The 23,735-nt window shown below is 35.1% G+C and overlaps 1 long non-coding RNA gene across 2 annotated transcripts in view; it reads right to left on the reverse strand.

The window, feature by feature from the left end:
* Positions 1-23,735, reverse strand: part of LOC135318854 (uncharacterized) — a 259,627-nt gene that overhangs the window by 156,050 nt on the left and 79,842 nt on the right. For both annotated transcript variants that reach the window (XR_010377240.1, XR_010377241.1), the window contains exon 2: positions 9,445-9,532. This is a non-coding gene — a long non-coding RNA (uncharacterized LOC135318854). The remainder of the gene's footprint in view (positions 1-9,444; positions 9,533-23,735) is intronic.

Genomic DNA, 23,735 nt, shown 5'->3' on the forward strand with positions numbered 1-23,735 from the left:
TTGCCCTGTATCACTCTATCATCTGCTTCCATCATCCGACATTCTTCTAGCCTCTGTTATCACGTCACCTTCCCTGACTCTGACCCTCCTGTCTACCTCTTATTATAAGACCCTTGTGATCATATTGGGCCCATCTGGATAATCCAGGATAATCTCCTCATTTCAAGATCCTTAATCACAGCTATAAAGTCCCTTTTGTCACGTAGGGTAACATATTCACAGATTCCAGGGGTTAGAAGACAGCTATCTTTTGAGGGACTGTTACTCATCCTATCACACTAGGGAAATCAGAAAACCCTTGAGGAAACAGAAAGAAGAACACTATTATAATATTAAATTCTCAAAAATTCCAGAAATACCCTTATCACTTTGTATACTAGGCTGACCACCGATACCTGTAGGCACTGAATACTAACATGATACCCGTGTGTGTGTGTGTCTGTGTGTGTGTGTATAAGCACATGTGGAAATAACTGACTACTGGCATCATCTTTGTAGGAGAATCCATAGTTTGTTGGAATCAATAAATATTTAAGTCACTAAAGGATGCAGGATAGAGTTACATCAACTTTCTTTTTTAAAATTACAATTTTTCTTTTACCTTTTGCAAGGCAACTTTCACAGATCTAAGTTACTCTGGAGGCATGATGATTATAAAATGAGATTTGCCATCCAAGAATTGTCAGAGATCTTCACTGTTCATCACATTCTTTAGGGAGAGAATCTGACTTCTAGTTACTATCTGGTGAGTTAGTGACAGAATGGAACAGGAGCCAAACTTCCACTTTCAAATTTAGTGTTTCATTACTAAAGACAGGATTGGTTTACCCCCTACCCCAAATCTAAACTATATTTAGCTGCAAACATCTAAGAAGATGCCAAAATGTGCAGTCTTATTTGACCATTTGGTTTGTGGTATATGTTAAAAGATTTAATTAAAAGTGAGTTATGTCCTTGAGAATTCTACCTGGCTAAGCTTAAGTACTAGTCATATAAATTATACTGTAAATTTACAGTTAGATCTCAAGATTATATGAAGTAATAACCTTGTTGAGGGTAAAGAAAACAGAAATAAACACAGCTGCCAATAACAGGAACAGACAGAATAATCTATTTTAAATATGCAAGTAAAGTTATATGAATTACCAATAAGGGTAGAGATTGTTACTTGATGCCATTAACAAATAGATACTCAGATACGTTGAGAGTACTACCATTTAAAAAAGAGATTTCAAACATCAGAAGAACTTTCACAGATTATATAGATTCTAATATTAAAATCTCATGTTATTTTGTTGCATTATTAGACATGATAAGCATAGAAAGCACATAGAAAGATACAAAAATCTCAGTCTTTACATCTTGGGTGTAGCCATAGAGGATCTTTTTCCCTTGTATCTTTCAGAATTTTCATAATTTTATCCTTTAATGGTCTTACACTGATTAAGTTAAAAATGATGGTTGAAAGTCGAAGCAGCTTGTAAGGAGTGATTAACTAGGTGTTCTAAAACACTTTTTAAAAATATCTATGTGTAAAAGCCCCCAATTTTGGGTATTGTAGTATTAATTATACATAGCTTATAGACCAGGATTATTATGTGTTTGTGTTTAATATATAAGCTCTAATAACCAGAATGTAGAGTTGCAGGACAGAAGACAAAAAGAAAGCCTGAAATAAGACAGACACAATTCGAACCACTAAGATTATTCCTAAAACCTTAGCAATGTGTAATGGTAATTAATTTTAGAGTACATGGCATAGAGTAGATTATAAATAAATACACATATACCATATGTATAGTTTGTAAACTATACAGTATAGTGTTATTTGTTTACCTCATAATGTGAGAACGTTCACTTTCAGGGCTAACTTTTGTTGCCTACATTAAGACAAAATGTCAAAGGTCTTTAGGGATTGTTAAGGACAGGTAGCCACACCTCTATTATGGTCAAAGCTGAAAGAAAGTAGACCATGTGGACACCCCATCCTCAACTGAAGAGTTTTCAAATAAGGATCTTACTTTTCATATTCTATTCTCAAAATTGAAAAACAGATTAAAAAAAGCATGATTTAAAATAAAGTAATACATTTTGATGTCATCATCATTTTGATGCAACCATTGCCTATCAGCCACCTTAAAAGAATCAAATAAAAAATCAAAGGCAGAACACTTTTTATTACTAATTAATATTCATAGGAGACATTCATTAACTTTGTCAAATACCGAAATCCTCCACTCTTCTCACTGCATCCAAAGTTCATTGATCCCCTCACCATTTTCTTTGTTATTGTTGAACTGAAAGCTTTATGGCCATAGCACTGACTTAAACAAAATTGACATCAATAAACTTACTACAGCTCTACTATTTGCCCTTCATAAGAGATTTTGTTAAAAAAAAATAAGTAGGTATCATTACTTATTAGTGACATCAGAAGAGCTGGACTGTATTTCTAATTTAATCCCTCAAAATGGTGAAATATTTTTCTTGTTTATTGAAGGATGGTTTTACCTTCCTATTATTTTTTGGTCAGTCTTTGAACTTTAAATTATCACCTATTTTAACCTCTATAATGGCTTTTCCTCTTTTATTTACATTAACATTTTTAATCTCTATGAGAATTCACCCAGTGGATACCAACAGTGGATTTATAAATGTTTAGACAACCCACTCTAGATTTCATTTGCAAACAATGAAAAGGCTACTTCAACTAAGGAGTTCTGTCAGACATAGGCAATGACTGCCCTCTTAGAAACTAAACAAAAAGTGTTTATAATGATGTGTGTTTGTCACTCCACATGTATTCTTCAAACTCATTTAAATTATTTACATTTTTCTAAGACTATTTTTCAGAAGACATAAAGAATGTGAATACTGCTTGGTATTTTAAGTGCTTTTACATTTCACGAGGCACAGACCCTTTTACGATGGGTCAGGGATGGAACGATGATCTGGAATGGAGCCGGGGCAGTAATGAGGAGATGGGAAGATCTGGGGGACAACTGGAGAGGGGGATCTGAAGCAGAAACATGGATTAACAGCAGTATTGCCTCTTGCCTCCGTTACCTGGAGACAAGAAGCAGTGAGAATCCTCACGGGAAAAAAGTCTGGGATAGGCTGCAGGTCAGAGATTGTACAGAGGACTCGGCAGTGTACAGTTGCCAGTACATCTATACAAACACAGGGAGATTATATCCAAAAATTATGCTTTTGGAAATAAGTAACAGAAAAATCCAACTTAAACTGCCTCAAATAATAGAGCAAAATAAGTGAAATAGTCACTGATTGGAAACCATCAATCAAGGGTCAGTCAAGTCTCTAACTCTCCTTAATTTTTAACTTAATTTCTCTGAGGTTTTCTTGCCTCTATTTTCTGTGTTGACAACTTCCACAGGCTGGCAGAAGATGGTTCTACAATTTCTTGGCCTTATTTCCATAGATAAAAAATTTTATAGAAAGAAGCACTGCAATTATTTTTTTACAGAGGTTCATTATTAAGAATAAACAACTTTATTTTCCAAAATTCATATCCCACTGGGGTTAAACTTGGTATCACATCCATTCACTTAAAAGATGCTTCTCATCTGTTATCCTCTTCCAGGCACTTTTTGAAACATCTGAACCAATTCACATGTCCAGGAGATTCTGTACACCAACTAGCTTAGGCCTGGGGTCCTGGACCAATCACTGGCAAACAGACGGAATTACTTTTGGACCAATCAGCATGACCCTTCAAACCAGGATTCTGAGGTCGTAAGTAGTAACTTCATAATTTAAAGTATTCCATCATCACTTACATATTTTTAAATTAAAAAGTCAACAAGACTCTTCACTCAGCATAAGCTATAGCATTGAATTTATTAACTTCTAGCTAGTTAATATTCCTAGCTTTTATATCTTAGAAGAGGAAAGATGAATATATTTTAAATATTCAGAAAAATTTGGCAAGGTAGCATTTGAAAAACTATAGAAAAAATTTACCTTACTTAATTTAAACAGTTTCAAATATTTTTAGTTTACCATCTTTGCCTCTCAAACTATAGACTGAAAAGTTATCTCAGAGAAAAATGATTTACAACACATTTATTGCATAACCTAAAGAAATATGATGCCAAATTTAAGTCATTCTTAATAACAGAAATACCTAATTGACCATTATTTGTGGCTCAAATCTAGTTATTTGGACGATGTGATTATAGTATTTTTTTCCAGAATTATATTTTGATTGTTTTCCAAGAGATTTTGTAACCCAAATAAAATTTTTATAATGATACAAAGTTGTAAACCCAATTTAGCATATGAATCATCATCTTAGTTGTATTAAACCATTAAATTCTCCTTTGAAAACTCTCCAGGAAGAGCTTGATTTTTCCTTCTTAAAATATGATCCCTGTACTTAGAGACTTTAACGGCCCCGTAGTTGAGTAACAAAAATTGACCAGATGATGTTTGGATGGTAGCTTAACTAAATATTTTGTAGCTGTTTCATAAAAAAGAAACTCTGGGGATTTCCTCCTACCAAGTGAAGAATAACTAAAATGTCAAACCTGTTGGTATAAGAGGTCAGAAATTATATCTGAAGTTGTCTAAAGTTATGACTGTTTCTCAAGAATCAAAGCTATGGATGTGGGAAGACATTATAATAGATTTGAAAATACTCATGACTGTTTGGTAGAAATATTTGAACTTTTTATTGAGATAAAGTTAGTTGCACTTATAAGAAAAGGGTATAAACATCGTATAATGCTTCCTGATTCATGCCTTATTAAAAATGGAATATGGCAAATTTTCAGGGTGTTTCATGAACAAAATATTCAAAATCCTGGATTGCTAATCTATGACTCATTGAGCTATGCTGCCTAGGTAAATTAACATGGAAACTAACCAGAAAAACTTGGTATTAAATTACTTCTCCATTAGTCACGAGGTGCGTACTTTGCTTGATCCCTCTAAGCCACAATTTTTTTTTTACCATATAAATGGACATATTGAGGCATCAGGAGATCAACAGATTTGTTTACAAATGAGCAGTTACATTTCAATCAGCAGAGCCATATGCAATATTTTAAATCCATTCTGAAACAGTATATAAATTTAAAAATTAAAACTTAAATGTTGCTTATTTCTACCAATGTCAATTCACCTCTAGTGATGTTTCAGAACCTCGGGTACACATGGGAATTACACGGAGAGATTTAGAAATTACTGATGCCTGGGACCCAAGCTTGAAATTTTGTTTAGTTGTCTTGGTTATGATGTGGAGAACAGGATTTTTAGAGATTGACTTAGAAGATTAAGTATTAGAATTCATCCCTGTATATTTTTGAATATATATTTACATTTAAACTTGACTAATAAGCAGCAGATTTAACTAGCCTCAGATATAACTGTACAGCTCTAAATAACAGGTCTAGCTTGTTTGGTGTTTCCAATTGATCGTAAGACCCTACCCAGCTAGAATGATTTGTTTCTTGTCTTATAGACATAATGATATATTTTAGCCTGGCATAACCAATACTTTGAAGCATCATTCTTTTCTATCTGCTGAAGTAAAATTGTTATTTTACATTAAAAACAAATACTGGTCAAGTAGTTGTTTAACTCTGTGACTTGAACTTAGGTTGTAGTTAAGTGATGCTCAGTGAAGGCTGAATGCTGTACTGAGAAGAATGTCTCACGGAGACACACTGAAGAGCAGAAGGAGCACTGAACGACGTGGACTAGAATTCAACAGAAACGATGGCCCGGCCCTCTCTTTTCCCAACTCTATTCACCCCCCTGAGTGATCCCTTCCTCTCCAGACCCTTGATTACCGTGTGATGACCTCAAACTGCCACCTGCCCAGACCCATCCCCAATCTCCATACCTGTGGCTGCCGTGCACGTGAGATACCCACTAAATATCCACGGACCACTTCAGAGCCATCATGACCAAAACTAGGTTAATTCCTTTCTCCTTAGAACCCTCTCTTCCCTCTTTACTCACCACCTCATTAAATAATACCAGTTGTGGACACTGAAAATACTGGGTGGACATCCAGCTAAGGTCTGCTCAGATGTCAAGGCTGACGATGCCACACTTGCCTCAAGAGGGTATGAAAAGGTTTACTCTTCACTTAGCGAGGTTTTCTGGGGAGACGAGAGGCCCCATGTCAGGTCCTAAAGTGGTTTGAGGGAAGAGGGTAAGGAGACTGGTTTGGCTTTTAATGTGATTAAGGGGTGGAGTTTGGGTGAAGGGTCCCTTGTTGGATCCTAGTCTTGAGTGGTGTGAACTTCCCAGAGGCACTAAAGGAGGGAGCTCCTGGGGTTTCTTACCAGGTTGTGTGGCAGGAGGGGCAGGTGGTGGGGCTTGAAAGCTGCCTTGACTGAGTGAATTGAAATAACGACTCTGACTCCACTTTTGATGTGAATTTAGAAGAGGAATTTAGAACTTTGTGACTAGCCACCCATACAAACCCATGAAATGTAATCTAGTCAGTAAAATATATCTTTAGTGGATCACTTTTTTTCTACGAATTATAAATTAACTGGTGTTATTCCCAAGAATAATGCAATGTTGTAGGTCTGTTAAATAAGTGAACGTTGACAATCATTCACAGACAGATAATAAGGGTACAAAACTGAATCTGAACTAGCACAGAGGAATTAATATAGATATGTATAAACATATATAAATAAGTAGAGTGGCACATCTATATCTGTTTTACTCACATACACACATAAAATAAAATCGAATATATTTCATATTCTATTAAGTAAAAATTCATGATTCATGGTAATCTTTGTAAAAATAGGCATGTATTATACTTGAGAAAAAGATGCTCCGATTAACGCTGGTTCAACTTTAGATCACGTCCGTTGGTGATGCTGAATCACTCATAAATCCTTTGGGATGTAAGATGAAATATTGAAACTGATATAAATGGTGTAAAGTTATACCACATGAAAATCTAAACTTTGTTTTTAAACTTTGGTCTTTAATCATGCTGTGTTCTCTAGTTACTATCCTTTTTTTTTTTTTTTTTTTTTTTTTTTTCACTATAGTTCAACTCTCAGAAGAGAAAGTTTCATTGTTAAGAAGTACCTCAGTATGTAAACCGTATGGCTTATATTATCAGAGTTGGCCAGATGTGATGAGAGCAATTAATCACAATAATTTTTTCAATGGCAGAAATGGGTGAACTTAACTTTTTTTCTTTTTGAAAGGAAGAAAAAGGGAGGAATAAAATCTCTTAGAATTCATTAAAATAGCTTATTGACAAATTTGTAAAATAATTATCGTAAATATTTAAGTAAAATCTGTTAAGTTATTTTATTATTGCAAGTACTTAGATCTTAATATTAGTTCCTCTAAAAAGTGAACTTGACAAATAAAAATCTAGTCTGCTTTTAAGTACATAAATTAAATATAGACTGAGACTGATGAAGTAGATTTTTTAAAATACCCTATAAAAATCGCTTTTTAAATTTTACTCTGTGTTTGTTTCTATAAAAGCGGTATATCCAAAGCTTATCGGGGACTAGCTACATTGATTTCACTCAGTTTCATAAAATCGATGCTAAAGCCTCAACCGGACTTTAGAAAGGAGATCTTCTAGCCCCTTTTATCATAGTGGTAATAAAATAAAATGCATTTACTTTGCTCAGCATGAATCCTCAACAAACTCTTAGCAAACCAAATGCAACAACACATAAAAAGGCCCATACACCATGGTCAAGGTGGATTCATTCCCGGGTCACCAGGGTGGTTCAACATATGCATGTCAATCAGTATGATACAGCACGCTGACAAAAGGAAACGCAAAAACCACATGATCATCCCAACAGACTCAGAAAAAGCATTTGATAAAATTTAACATCCATTCATGATAACCACCCTCACCAAAGTGGGTCCACAGGAAACATATCTCAACATAACAAAGGCCATTTATGACAGACCCACAGCCAACATAGTATTTTTCTCATTGTGAGTTACAATTCTGACTTTTCAGGGTCACCACACGTGACTAATGAGTTTTAAGTAATCCTTATTATGTTCTTCAACGTATTCTTTATGTCTTAATAGAGTCAATTGAGTTATTAGTACCTTAAGGAATTCTCTTTGATTTTCAAAATCTTCTTTTATCCTAACATCACAGAACATCATTAAGTCAATCTTAACGTTTTATTAAAACGGGCCTCTTATGACAAATCAACATTCACGAATGTCATCACGCATCAGACATTTTACGCATCTTATAACAAGAAGCCAGGTCTCGGGGAGAAGGAGCAGCCTGCTGAAGGATCCTCTCAGGGGCAGACCTGAGACGCCAAGGTCTGTGTGAGTGAAAACTCCAGCTCTTTCCCAGTCAGGCTACCCTCCGAGGTGACAAGGAAGGAAGGAGGAGTGAAGACAACAGAACTAGAGAAGGAGGCGGGGGCGCTTCGGAAGAAATCATTTCTTTCTCTTTTGAATGCCCAGGATGCTTTACCTGTAATTATTTAAACCCTCTCATCTCTCCTAACATTAATTTTAATTATAATAAGATACGTACCATTACTGAGTATTATTACTTTGTCCCCAAGTACTTTTAAAAGGCGTCGCATGCATTCATACATTGAATTTGCACAGCACATTTATGAGGTGGCTGTAATTATAATTCTCAGTTTACCAGTGAAGGAGGAAAAAAGACTGCGCGGCCAGCCGTGATCACACGTGGCACACAGGAGCAATGCCGCCACTAGTTTTTTAACAAATCAGTGAATCACTAAACACTCGAATCTTTGACTATTACTGTATCAGCAGGGAGAGAAGTCCTCTCTCTAAACAGCAGACGTGCTTTCTGGTATATTTCACATCCTCATGCTTTTCTAACTTTTTCAGTATTAATCGCAATACGATTGTTGAGGAAAAGTAAAATATATTTTGAAAATTCTAACATGTGAACTAGGAAACAGTTCAGAAAATTATGTTAATTCTTATTAGTTACGTACAGCACTTTTGAGTTAACCATTTATTTCTTACTCCTTTTCAGCACATTTATAACCTGACTTTATTCAGTTTCCTTTTCAAATCTCAGGGAATGTCTTGAGTACTTCTTGGTTTCCTGTGATGCTGTGAATTCTCGGGCGGATGACTAAAGTTTAGGGAGGCCGGCTTACTAGCCAGAAATCACACCTGAGCCACCGAAGTTTAGGACCAGAGCCTGAGGCTCTCTTGATCCTGCATTTCCTCTCGCCCAACAACCACGAAGATTCATGACCTCCAGGAAAAGCAATGCAACCACAAAACGTAGCAATTACTTCATTCATCTCTTGGCTGAGGAACTGAATCGTGGACTTCAAGGATCACAATTCAATAATCAAAGGACATAAAGAGATGAACAGCCCTTTGCCTTAAAAAGGTAAAACTGAAATAAAGGCTTAAATAGGAAAACCAGGAATTGCCGGAACACTCCTGGCTTACCTTGGCGTGTCTGTGGCCTTTTCCATCCTGTTCCTCACGTTCCAGAGAGACTATTCTTCATCTTGTACTTTTCCTCAGACGTCGTATCCTTGAAAGAACAAATTTAAAAAGTACACTGTGGTGTGTCCCTTTTACTTTATTTTAATTTAAGTTAATTTGATGCAGTTCAAACGTACGTTATTAAAAATGTAGGAAGCTTTTTTAAAAAAAATAAGCAAGAGTTAAGTTCAAAACTTTTAAGAACATCAACAAAAGACCCTCATACCAACCCTCTGGCAAAAAGTAAATAAATGACTAAACCAGTTGCTTAGACAACGGAACACCTGACTGAATAGACATGCACGCATAACCATGAGAATAACCTTCTTTGCGGTGTCAAAAGACTTGGGTATTTAGCATCCGTTTTTATTTCACGTTGAAACTTGGATTATTTTTCTATAGTCTTCTTTAATTTACCTATTTTTCTTGAAAGATATCCACCTCAGTAAAACATGCAACATTTTAGCTGATGATCACTTGGTAGATTAAAAAGATAACGTATACTTTGACAATTATACAGATTTAAAAATAGACTATCATGTCCTTTACCTTTTAAAAACTTATACTTTTAATCATGTCTAACATACATTTTCTTTTCGATTGCCCTTAACAATCCCCATGACTCCCCTTTATATGTTAGCCTTTCGAGCACAAGAATTTTTCCTGGATTCCCTCAGCCTCTGGTACAATATCTGACTCAATGCGTGTGTTCAATAATTGTTCTGTGATTGTTATTTATAAATGGAGTCCAAGTGCTTTAGTTTGTACATAAACTATGTTGTTATTATTCCTAATCATTTCTTTCAGGACATATTTAATCATGTCTTCATATTATTCATTTATTATTCAACAAGTATTTTAAAAAAATTTGGGTGAGGAACGGACTCTTCTTAATGAAGTAACAGCAGCCGTCCAGTCTGCCGCGTCTGCGCTAATCTTCCTGACTGTGGCTAAGCCTTTGCACTCTTAAATTCCAAGCATACGTCAGATCCACTGGCTGGGGTCTGAGCTGCGGCCTCTCTCTAGCTTGTACCGTCATCTTGTCATCAAGGTCTGGGACGGCAAAGTTCAGAGCTAAGTGGAAAGAAAGTCTCTCGTTAATTAAGTAACATATAAATACCAGCTTTCAGAGCGGCTTACTTTCTGAAGACAGTAGATTTCAGAAGCATCTGGAGCCTTGAGTCTCATTTATTTTGCTTAGTACGTGCCAGTAGTCTGAGCTCTTGTTTCCTCCTCTGCAAAAAGTATCCGTATCTAGCTAATGCAAGGCTGCTGTGCTAATGAGTCTGTGAATACGCGAAAACACTAAGAAACTATAAAGTGATGTTAATATAAGGATTGGCAAATTATCACCTGTGGTCCAACTGCCTGCTTTTGTAAATAACATTTTATTGGATCACAGGCATCCTGGCTGATTTTTGCATTTTCCATGGTATCCTTCGGCTAGAACAGCATGACTGAGTAGTTGCAACAAAGACCTTGGGCTTGCAAAGCCTAAAATATTTACTATTTGGTCTTTTAAGAAAAACTGTTGACTCCTCCTAACAATATTAATACTAATACTTTTACCACAAATAATAACAGCAACAAAAGTCAATCTGTACAACTCTAATTCAAAATATTAGAAATACTTATCCAGGGGTGATGCACTGTTTATCTCTTTAGGAAATGAAATACAGTTGATTTTGCTAACAGATCGATGAAGTCAAACAGCAAGTTTTTATTTCAATATACCCAACCTTAAATTTACCTTCACATCAATGTGTTTGCTTTCTAATCTCTCGAATGACAATGAGAGCTTATTAAGTTCTCAATTTCACGCCCAGGTGTTTAATGTTTATACTATACGGTTTAATACTGATTATAAAGTTAGAAAGCATGCTGACCTTAGTACATAATCATAAAGATAAATTTAAGTATATTTATACTTAAATTGTGGGACACTGAACAGATGTCATCTATATTGACTTAAGTAAAACACTACAGATTAACATTTGCAAGTTTTAAAATTTCAGAAATGAGAATCAGTTAGGTCCCTTGATTTAAGGTAATTAGAGAAATGCATCCATTTTATTAGATGTCTGAATTGGACGCAATTTGAAGCCAGTAATGGCCAAGCAAGAAACCATATCAAAAATAATCTATTGGCCACACAGTACCATAAAGACATCCTTTGTAAAGTGAAGAGCCAGAGGAAGTTTTATTACATGTAAAAGCTAGTTGTATAACTGAAAAAGTCATTCTCTCTCTTTTTTTGCAAAGAAAAAGCCTAAAGTCTGATGAGAGAATTGTAATTTACAGAGCTAGCATTAAGCCAGGGTAAACAGGTATTACTGAGTCTCATGATTACACACAAAAATTACATATAACTGATTATCCTTGAAATATACAGTACACACGAGACTACAAATTCAGTATTGCAAATCAGCTGAACCATCATCTCCCACGTTTGCAGCTGTGTAGTTGATTCAAGAAAATCAGGTCCACAATTTTCTCTTTCGTTTTCCTTTCAGACATTGAGTAAGTGTGATAAATAGGTTTCTGTTTCATTTCATTTCCAGGATGTGATCTTCAAAGCCACAAACCCACCGAAAGGAGAAATGACTTTATACCACTAATTCTGGTTGTTTTTGCAGACTTAATCCTGGAAATAGGGGTTGCTGATGGGCAAGTCACAGCCTGGATTTAACCCACAGGTATGCTTTCTTTAACCAGCATAATATTTTAGAAATTGGGAAATTTTGTGAATCATTATTCCTAATTCTTCCCTTCTCCTGAAAATTAAAAAAAAAAAAAAACTTTCAATATGGATCCACAGCCCCGTGTGGTAACAAGCAGCTGGGTGTAATTAGATCTGCTACAACCTCCACCGTTTCTGTTACCTTGTATCCAGTGCTTGTCACTCGTTCAAACCGCCTGTAGCGACTTGAGTCTGAGACTCTTGCAGTACAATATCTACACTTTTCGATCGGGCTGCGTTTTTCCGTGACTAGCCCCTAGCGCAATGAGACCATAGCGATTAACCATTTCCTTACATATTTAATTGGCACTTCCTGTTTGCTTCCTTGTCAATTTTATATCGACTAACTAGATTCAAGCAGCATGTGACACTGAAGAGTGTAAGACTGTAAGGTAGGAGACTGAGATCGTTTCATGGATGACGAAAACTGAAACACAATTAGAGTCTGAGCTAGAATATGCCCTCTGGTCACTTGTCCCTGAAGCCTGAAATCTTAACACAGACACTGTCTGTAGGCCTCTGGTTTGGTCTGCTGCCAACCTGACCTGCGTAGACAATTCCTGGGGCAAAATTGTGATCGGACTTTGCTGCAATCTTAAATTTTAAGTACTGAACCTCTTCTGAACCTCTTCGATGCCTAGAGTTTAAGCTGAAATATCATCATTATAAATTATAATAATCAGTTCAAATCACACAGTAATGCCTTTCAATGGACACTAAATTTTTATTGTTAGTTTTTAAAGAATGTGTATAGTGCTAAAATTGGTGTTTATCTGAAGGTGGTTAAAACTTCTTGTAATAAATATATGCAACACGCAAAAATAATATATACCTGATTTTCTTACCTCTATAATCCTTAATCTACCCCTTTTTACTTCTGTATTTCTTACATTGTTTGAGATGATAAACAGAAATGATGTTGAAAGATACTTGTTCAAGTTTTACAAAACCAAAGAGTTGTATCAAGCTTTATTCATTCTCCTTAGCACAGTTTCTCTTATTACATTGCGTGATAATTAAATGCATTAAAATTCTGCTCTCTGATCTGTTTTTTAATTTATCATCCTAGTTTTCTTAGTTTAGCATAAATGAGCTTTATTTCATTTTAAAATTTCCTTTCTGACACATTATCTATAAATCAAGCATGCTGCTACCAGATGGAAATTATTTCAATAATGTACAGATGTAAATCTTTAAGAAAAATTCAAATTCCTAAGAGAATTATTGGGAAATGTAAATTTATTATAAAAATCCAAACCACACACAATTAGGTACAAGATGCTTTTCTCAAAACAAATACACATACAATCACATGCAAATCCTATTTTCAAAGATAATTTATATAATTTTTATATTCTTGCTACAGATATTAAAGATTTTTCTGTCACTCAGTAATCTGTCATATCCATCTCTCCACATTTAAGTATATAGATCTAGTTTATGCTTAATGGCCACACAGCATGTAATTGCATGATAAACCTAAATTTATATAACCACCTCTGGTAAAATATGGGTTATCTGTTCCTTTCTTTTCTTTTTTTTGGCTATTACAAAATTTAAGTGAATATGTTTGTATATACATCCTTCACACCTGTATGAAGTAAAATGAGGATGGATTTTCAGAAGAAGAATGTCTAGGTCAGACCTTCAGCAAGTAAACAGGATAATTTAAAAATGACCTATGACAATACTGTATTAGTTACACTTTTACTGTCTCAGCATTGAGAATAGAGGACGTCTGTCTGTCCATACTTTTGTGGACACTGAGTATTATCAGTTATTTAAAATTTGGGGCTTCATTTAATCAATCAGTTTGTGTCATCTGTATTTTTCACCTGAGATAAAGATTTTAGCATGTTTTTCTTTCTCACAATAAGACATTTAAAACAACCAAATATGAGGAATCATCACCAAATGCTGTATCTTAAAAAGTGACAAATACTAATCCATAAAGAAAACTGCCACTGTCTGGTTTAAACATTCTGACCAAACCATTGACTAGTTTAACTCATTTCATAACCCATTTCCCACCGTTTAGACACAATAATTTGTGTCCTTTGAAACACATGCCGCTCCCGTTAGCATTGGCAAGATCATTTCGAATGTACTCAAATGGTGTCAAAGATCTGGAAAAGTTCCTTTGCCTCCTCCGACTTGACCAAATAAATGCTTTTGTTTCCATCTTTCAGTTACTCTCTCTCAATCCACCAAAGAAATTTTAGTCATTTATCTGTGAGGTTTCAGGTGAGAAGATGGAATTTACTGTTTTTCAATAGATAAGAATTAATTCCCTCCCCGTTTTTTTAAAGAAAAGATTTTTATCTACTGTGTAATTCTTCCATTACACTAAATTTAAATGAACTAGAATGACAGTGAATTATTTTCTGAAGATATTCTTTTTAAGGACTTAACAGTAAAAATCTCTCTTAGCTATGGAATCTTGGTAAATAAATTCTCTAGAATTATTTCAGAAGGCTTTCCATACCAAAAATAATAAGATATTAAAATTTTTCTGAAGACATAAAGAAAATAAACAATAAGTACAAAATAAAATCAAAAGCTGCTAAATATGGCACTTATCCTTGGGAACAAGATGTGTTAAATAATTTCAGGCATTGTCAAAAAACTGTTTTGAGCAGAAAGCACTATTTCTCTTAATATTTTATTAATTTATTATTGTATTATTTAACTTGGGAGGGGGGTAATTAGGTTTATTTATTTTTAAGAGGAGATACTGGGGATTGAACCCGGGACCTCATGCATGCTAAGCATGTGCTCTACCACTTGAGCTATACCCTCCCCTCTTCAGAAAGCACTATTTCTCAGGACAGTTCCTGGACATGGAAATAATTCAGTGACACAGTAGTCCCAATAAGAATCAGATAGAAAAATAGAATATCACTTTAGTAAAGTCAAGCCATTGGTGCAAGATTTCTGATCTTCACTTTCCTGAAAATAAAGTATGTGTTTTAAATGTGTGTTCATTTGTCCAACACAGCATTCCAAATGTTTTTCACCATATCCATGCAGGTGCTTCTCAAAACCACCTTGCCACTTCATGTTTAAATTCATTTGCTCCTACATATATCTCATTTCGAAAAAGCCTTAAAGGGTTGTCTTTTAGTCAAAAATGTAAATTTACAAGTACAACTAATTAAGCTTTTTCTGTCTCATTTTTTTCTAAACTTCTGCGAGTTGTTCAAATCTGTTCTGTTTAACAGGAAAAATGAGAAGGCCTCATGAGTAGCCAATGGCCAACTTTTAATAAACTACAAGTTGCTTTCAAAAATCATTTTATGACACACCGCAGAGAATTTTTGAAGCCACACCAAGAGTGCTAAGAAACTTAAAACAAAACAAAACAACATACTGTGGAAGAAGTCAAAGAATGGTATTTGCTGTCCCCCACGTAAGGGGTTCCATAATACAGAACAGTCACTCACTACGGCACATACAAATTTCTGCTTTATTATGCAAAGTAATTTCAAAAAACCCTCTAACTTCACCTCATCCTTGAACTAAAACACTTACTTGCAGAAATAATTATTTTTTCCAAACAAAAGTAATTGAATAAAAATAAGATTCAACATATTCAACTGTGGATGGACCTCAACCTTGATTTTTAAATGAATATTATCTTACTTTCCCCTGTTAAAAACTCCTGGGGAAACTCCCATCTAATCTTGAGAATATGTCCAAACTAAATTTTTATGTAAATGCCAGGCCGAACCCTCAGAAATCAAACTCCAGGTCAAAGATACTGAGTTATGGGCACCCCAGTGCTTTCTGAGTTACCCAAAGAGGGTAACCAACGTTCTTCTGGAACACACCCACCAAGAAGCTGTTCCCCTCCAGCACTTGGCTTTCCCTCTCCCATTTGTAGACTTAATCACTTCAGATTGGTGTTTGTATTTTGTTTCTGCATTTGACTCTTGGCAAATACTCAGGATTTTAGCTTGAGCTTATTTTCAGAGATATGATCATGGAAAATTCAACAGGGTGGTTAAAAACTCAGGCTTAATTCAAATAGATCTAAATTTACATTCTAGGCATGTTATTTACTAATACAATCTTTGGCAATATATATATATAGTTGGTCTGAGTAAAGCTTCTTCGTGTAGAATATGTTACATTACAGGAGGGCTTTAAAGATTAAATGGGAAACACATGTGAATCATTGGCTTCGTGCTGAGAATATATTAAGTGCTCGGTAAATATAGCTACGAGCATTGTTTTTATGAACTATCGTGGGTAAACTGCAACACCTAATTGTGGCCACACTGGACCCATGTCTCAGGACCAGTCCCCTGGTTTCCCTCTCTCCCCACCCCCTGAATGCGGCAGTGAGGAGAGGCAGACAAAGGGACTGAAAGGTGCTGTGGGCTCAGCACCTTTGGCACACATAACAGGCACTCATCTAACATGTATAAAGGGAGGATCATAATTTCCCCTCCTTAATTGACTCTAAATGTGCGGTTGGAAAGGAATAATAAAAATGATGATTCCCTTGGCACTTTATTTACTGCTTTTAAAATGCATCCCATTGTAGAAAATGTATACAGGACAATTTTGTATCATACAAAGAAATGTCATGAGTTCATGTACAGCGTGGAATTTTCCTTTAAATAAGTCTGTGGTTGGCTGTAAACTATAGGAGAAAATGCTATGAATGCTAAATCCTGGCTATAAGACAAAAGAAAACCAGGAATGTTACATAATGCTGCTGGTTAACCTTAAAAGTCATTATCTACACTTCAGAGTAAAGTAAAAAAGTTAAGCCAATCCAATAAATTGACACTAGATAATTCACCTTCTAAAGGATTTGAAAAAAATTTAGTTTCTGACCTAGAGTGGTCAATGACGAATAGTCTTTAAAACAAGATCAAAGAGTGACTGTTTTATATTTTGAGAGAACTGTAGATTGTCTTTGACTTTGAAAAATAAATCCTGAGCCTTTTGGAAAAAGGAAAAGTTGGATCAATTCCTGACATCAGACACCAAAATATTCCAAGTGGATAAAGTAATTAAATGCAAAAAGTGCAACTTAAAGTATGCCAGGAGTAACAACACGTGTGAAACTTTCCGTAGCTTGTGAATGGCCTATCTTTGACTCAAAATCAACAGACAATAGAGTAAAGCTACATAATACGATGTTACAAAAACTGACGGTATTTAAAAATCTTGGCATGGCAAATAGGACCATACATAAAATAGAAAGACAAATATGAAACTGAAAAAAATATTTGCAATGTATATCACAGACCCAATGTTAATATGCCTAATATATAAAGACCCTCAGATAAGAGAAGAAAAAGATCAATGTGTTTAGAACAATGAACTAGAATAATTATCAGTTAGTTCACATAAAAATGTAAATGGCTTCAAGATGTCAAAAAAGTATATATGCATGAAACTGTTAACTCAACAGTTCCATTTTTGGAAAACTACTCCAGCTATGCCCTGCCAAACAGGAAGAGATTTATACTCATGGCCAGTTACTAAATGACTAATTCTAATAGAAGAAGACTGGCAACAATCCACCCGTCCATCAGCAGGAGATTATGAAATAAACTGTGGATTATACAGCCCCATATGGAATACAAGGAATTTGTAAAAAGGAAACAAGAGAGAAATAGATATATAAGCCACTATTCATGTAAGTAAGGGAAAAACTTGATTGTATGTGTGTTTGGATTTTTAATTCAACAAATAATGAAAGAATAGATAATTTTTTTAAAAAAGGTTTAAAGCAAGAGGCAAGGAATAGGGTGGATATGATGAGAGACGCTAGACGTTTTAGACCATATCTTGCTTTATAGATTTGACTTTGTAAATATATAAAAATTTTTACAGAACCATAAGACAATTTTAAAAATCTCCTCTAAAACAATCTATTATAAAATGAAAAAAAGGAAAGTAAATAGGTATTCAGTTAGCGACAGAGTGATTATAATGATGTTAAAACATAACAATCTGACTAGACATTGCCAAAGGGATATAACTTGAAGGTCAAAAAAATCCTGGGAAAAAAACTTAAACTATTTTCAGTAATCAATTTTTGCAAGTGGTGTTGGTATTGTTATTATGAGATTTTGTATGTATATTGTAGAGTGAAACATGAGTAATTTATGGTGTGCTAATTTTGGGTATTATTGAAAATTCAAATTCTCTGGGAAAAAGAAGAAAAAAATGCAAAATAAAAGAGGTTAAACAAAACTCCCATGGTCTTTGTTTTGAATTGCAAGTATCAATATAAACTACTGAAATGTTTTATCTTAAAATTGTATTACCTAGCTCCCTCCAAAGAAGAAGTCTAGAAACAATGACCCACTCAATAACAAGGGGCTCTGATATCACCCAGACTTCATATCAAGTTCTAAGGTCTGCTTTTACTAAAACGAGCTAGGCATCCTTTAAAAAAATGGATGACTCCAGGTCTTAGTCAAGAAATGGTCAAGAAAATCCTAGAACATCTTTCAGGACAGTTACCAAGAAAATTATAAAAGATTGACCTCCAGATGACAGGGAACTGAGTCATACTTCTGAATAGCTGGTACATAAAGGGATATAATCAAACATTTATCCAGGCTTTCATATACACATAGTGCCACCAGAAAACCAAATAATAGATAAGGTAAAGCTTCTATTTTTTAGAAGTATTCCAATTAACAAATTAAAAAGGAATAACAGAATGAAAACAGCCTTGTTATGTACATACTGAAAGATCTTGGCATTGAGCATAAATATTTCTAACATCACAGAATAAGGCACTTATTATAAGTATCATTGGCCTCTTGATGAAACATCACATTACCACTCAAGATCCTACTCTTACCAAAGAATGAAGAAAACAGATCTAAGTGTGGCCACCTCTCCAGATCAGAGTCCAGGGAGACATGTTAAACTACAGCACAGGGACATAATCAGTAACATTCAGACTGTGGGATGCTTTGCAGGATAACCTCCTGGCTTCTTCAACAATAAATTGCACATGAAAAAGAAAGAGAGAGAGAGGCAGAGATTAAGGAAAATTTAAAAGAGACGTGAGACACTGAATCATTATGAAATATTGACAGTATTTGAAACATTCCCCAATCCAATGTGGAAAAATGACTATATTCATGAGGTCACTGGAAATTTGAACACTGACCTGAAATTTATCAAAAAGTAATTATCATACATTTTAGGTAAATTAATTATTTTGCAATAGCATGAGAAAGTAATTCTTATCTTTTAGGTTTGCATATGGAAATATTTATGGATGGGATATTATAATCTGTGATTTGTTTTAAATAATATGGTTGTGGGGAAATGGTTGGTGGAAGAGATAAAACAAGATTGGCTCTGAAGTGATAACAGTTGAAGCTGGATGAAGAGTACATGTGTCTTCATTAGTCTGTATATTTTTGTATATGTTTGGCATTTTCCATAGTTAAAGTTAAAAATATATAATTTCATTCAGGTCTTTACCTCACAGGTAGCACTAATAAAATAAGCAAGTCCAATTTTTGCAGAAGAGTAAGTACCTTATGATTTGTTCTCTGCATAAGAAACTTTAGACTTTAGAGATAGATCTCTGACATGTCTGAAAATGAACAGAAACATTAAACACTAAATTACACCACTACTTTTCTTCTGAGTTTGTAATCACTGCTATCATTCTTAGTATCACTCTAATTCACATGAAATAACCACGCTGTTTTAATGCATTTAAGTTTTTATAATACATTTTCAAAGTTCCCTGTGTTCTTTTGGACTTCTTCCAGGATGATGGTTGTAACTCATTCAAGAAGTCCCTGACAGCAACTTGTAGTCTTCAGTTACTGTTGGAACACCTTACCACGCGTAGAGATTTGGTTGTAACGCCCCAGACACTTTGACATTACTCCTGTTTCTTCATCTCTCTGTCTTCTCCTTTGTCAACATTTGATCCATAAACACATTTTTAAAGCAGTGTAAATTATAAAATAATATCTCAAAAGTCCTACAATAATTCATAGTTTCATCAACCATTCATGGTACATACACCGTGATGGTTACTCACTCCAGCCTCCAATGGGGATAAGGTGGTTTCAGTGCACTGCACAATTCTGGCACACTTTCACTGAATGTACCCTTCTTTCTCAACTGAAACACACCCTGGAATGCATTTGAAAAAGTCTGTCATTGTTACCGCAAAGATCTGAAGCCAATTCACAGAATGCCATCCACTGTTAACAGTAAGAAATGTCTTGCATTGCCCTCACAACTGATATCAATACTTTACTGTGTCATTAATATAAGTGAAAACCTCTGCATCAAAAGATAATTTGGTTTAGTAATGTTCTGATGAAACAAAAAACAAAGTTCCTTAAGTGAAATTCTTAAAATTTCAGCTCTGTTTGCCCTGTCAATGATTACAATTCCCAAAAGAAAAAAATTAAGAATATTTTTATTCTTAAAAAAAATGTTATTGTTTGAGGAAAAAAAGAATCATTACCATTTGAAAGCGGTGCTGCACCAAGAGGTAGGAAACATGGATGCAATGCACCGTATTCATTCAAAGAGAAGAATAAAAGGAACCTCCCCCAGCCATAAAACACACACACACACACACACACACACACACACACACACAAACAGGCAAAGAAACATGGTGAGGAAATTAGGCTGCTGATTCAAAGAACAGAAGTTTCAAACTGTGCTTTAATCTTTAGCAAAATAAGAAACCATCTTACTACATTAAAAACATAGAGGGTCTTCAATAGCATCTTCTGATCAAAACAGCCACAGATTACTGTAGTCACACTGTACTGCTTTGTGCTATTAAATCTAAACACCACTGAGTTTTTCAAAACAGTCTGCCTTTAAAATTCTTCCACCGACACTGATCTTCGTAGACACGGGCATCTAATAAGGCCCAGCAAAGTAGAGCTTTGTCCTTGTGAACTGCCGACTAATCTGAGCCTTACACAGTTGGATTTTACTAACGCTGCGTTAATAACACAGGAGTAAGTGCGTGGAGAAGGCAAGACCGTCTGGCCACTGTTTATGGGAAAATGACAGATGGTTCTGCCTCCTGGTGTCTAATGTTAGAGAATTTATTTTGGCATTGTGGAACTGCTTAGGGGAAAAAAACATACAATGTGGTTTACAAAGTTGTATATACAAATTATGCCATCATGTCTTTGGCACATTTGGCATTTGCCATGCAGTAGCAGGCTAAACTGAAAATATAAATTATATAGCTCAAGTTCTCTTACACAGCAAACAAAATCACTATGGTGATCTAACCTCACCATATTTCAAATAATAAGTTGGTGGGTTAACTGAAAATTGTCTAAATGCAACTCAATAATCAATACATCGAAAACAAATCACATTGCACGATAGCAACACAATGGAAATAAATATATATTGAAATTATGCACCAATAATATATTAGGTAAACTGATCCTAAACATTTAGATGCTGATATAAACCTTAATTTTCGAGATTAAACTTAATTTGGAATGTGACTTGTTTGGCTACTAAGTGTGGAAAGAGTCTGGAGGCTTGAAACCTCCTTGACTATCAGAAGCTGTCAATCCAATTTAAACTGGCGGATGTGCTTTTACAGCTGGGGCACACTGGGCTCTTCAGGTCTGAATCTTTGGGAGGAAAATGGCACATAATACAGCAGACACGTTTGTGGAGCTGCTTTGTAGCACAGACAGAAGCTAAAATGTTTTCTCCACACACTTCTACAATTGGGCAGCTTTCCCCTCAACCCCAATAAACCACATTGATTTGATGAGTGATTATGTCACTAAAGTTCACAGGGAAGAAAATAAAACATCATTTTTTTTTCACACAGCCTATCTCATGCTACGTGAAATTGTAAAATATTTACTCAGCAAGTTAACTTCTCAAGTTAATTATTGTTATAAAGCTGTTCAATGACACTGAAATCGTTCTGCAATTTTAAGATAACCTAACACATCGTCTAGACTTAAAACACTGAAAGATTTTTGTGCAAATTTTCTCTTTCCGGAATAGCTACCTGGAGACCATATTAATTATTGAATGCTAGTATAGTAAATGTACAGGTTTAATTAGAAATTTAAAGTTAAAAATGTTAGCTTTGTAAGCTCCAATTTGATATTTCATTTTGATGTCATCTTATAGATTTCTATTGATCATGGTGGAGGTTTTAGAAAGTCTGCAAGACTCTCTGAGTCATTTATATATTCTCTTCCCTCTGAATGTCGTTCACAGAAAGACCCAATGAAGCGTGCTCTGTCGATCTCCATGGATTAGCAGTGCAGAATCCTGAGACAACACACAGATAACATCCCAAGGTTTGTTTGGAGAAGAGCTGAACTGAGGTCACTTTCCAAAACAACCAACTGCTCTCCATGACCCTGAAAGGTTAGAGTTTAGGAATTTCCTACAGAGACGGTGTTTTGTCTAGCATTTCTTTTAAAAGTATCAAAGGACTCAACTAGCAATAGTAAAACTGTCTTAATCAAAGATGTGAAAAGGGTGTGAGTTTTACAACATATATTGTGAATGAGAGGGGAAGGAAAAGGCAGACAGCAATTAGGAATCATAAACAAAAGAAAAATGCTTACGTTTATGCTAAACACAAGTCAAGTAGGTTATATGGTTCTGTTTATCGTATTTGCTTCTTATTCATTTGCAATAATTTATCTCTTAACTGTAGTAGAATAGTTTGGGGTAAAATATTATAAACATAAAGGATGCTCCTGCCAGCAGCTAACATTTTCTCCTGAACTTACTGTAACTTAGTTAGTAATATCTGTGCTTGGTAATATTTGTGTATATCACATGAAACATCCGTAGAATGAATCTCAAATCCCCTAAATCCATTATAATGCCATAGCGATGCCCCAGCAAAGCTTCCACTGCACGCACTTTTTTCTTCCTTCCTTCCTTTCTTTCTTCCTTCCTTTCCTTCTTCCTTTCAGTAGTAGTTTCTATGTGTTGAAATAGACCTGCCCAGAGATGATGGTCTGAACTAGACAGTCTCTTTAGCTTCCCTCTAATCTTATGGTTTAATCAGTAATCAGTAATTACACTCCACACATACAATACGTATTTAAATTAAGTCTATTTTTTGCCAATAAATGTACACTAGCAAATGTCCTAAATTTTCCTATTCTGTCTGTGTTGCAAAATTCTCAGGTGATGGGTCAAACTCATCACTCAGAATTATCTGTGTGAGGAGGACTTTGTCCCAACTCCCTTCATGTTCGTGTTACTCTTGGATTCTATACCATGAAATTTAAGATGACGCACGCTCCCAGCTTTTACTGGGGTCATGTATGAATCTGGCAAGTAATACCATTATGTGCACTGAACAAATGAGTTGTACTGGGCAGTTAAAATGCCTGTGAATGCTGATGCTTTAAACAGGTGGCTATCATCACGGTAATAAAGGTGAAGGAATGTCAAGCGGACCAGGCGGAAACAAGTTGGAAGGAGTGAGCTAACTTTTCTTTTTCTGGATGCTACATATACAAAAAATGTA

The sequence above is a fragment of the Camelus dromedarius genome, chromosome 22 (genome assembly GCF_036321535.1).
Source record: "Camelus dromedarius isolate mCamDro1 chromosome 22, mCamDro1.pat, whole genome shotgun sequence".
Lineage (NCBI taxonomy): Eukaryota > Metazoa > Chordata > Mammalia > Artiodactyla > Camelidae > Camelus > Camelus dromedarius.